Raw genomic sequence first — 720 nt, 5'->3', positions numbered from 1 at the left:
TCTATATAAATATAATAGTACTGTCTGTTGTATGTCCATGTAACTACTTCGCAGAGTATAGATGGATCTTCACCAAAATTGGTTTGAAGGTTCATTCCGTCCATGCGGGAGTACACATAAATTTTCAGTTTTGCATTTTGTGGTTTTTATGGGCGATTTTTTACCACTACTTCGCCCCCCTACTTCACCAAATTTGGAATGAAGGTATGTTGGGTCCATGCGGAGATTCATACACATTTAAAATTACATATATGGGAAGCAACTTTTCATGTCCTAGAAACCCCTTTCATTAATCATGAATTTACATAACTTCCTTCCAATGGAGGGTTCTCCGGTTAGTATAATAAATACATATATCAATGCTGTTTTATTTTACAAAATGTTTATTAAGCATGAAAAAGAGTGAGATGAGAACTGTTAAGGACTTTTTTTTAACATAGAAAAACACTTTCAATTGAAATAACTTAAAGCTCTGTTTTGTGTAAAAATATTGTGACTTTAAAATGTACAGACTTGTATTTTACAGTTATGAACGATGTCTTAAAACATATAGCGGTTTTGATACTGTTGCGTCATCGAGGTCACGTGACTGCTGTGGCGCCCTCTAGTTTCTAGAACTATCTTGTTCCTTCATGAATGCTCTAGTATTTACTAGATAGGGTAGGCTAGTATATAAAAGAGGGGAATGTAATGTGTGTGTAGTCAGTGAGTGATTGAACT

This window comes from Limulus polyphemus, unplaced genomic scaffold (genome assembly GCF_000517525.1).
Source record: "Limulus polyphemus unplaced genomic scaffold, Limulus_polyphemus-2.1.2 Scaffold5932, whole genome shotgun sequence".
NCBI lineage: Eukaryota > Metazoa > Arthropoda > Merostomata > Xiphosura > Limulidae > Limulus > Limulus polyphemus.
The sequence above is the reverse complement of the archived record's forward strand: the minus strand, read 5'-3'. Positions refer to the sequence as shown.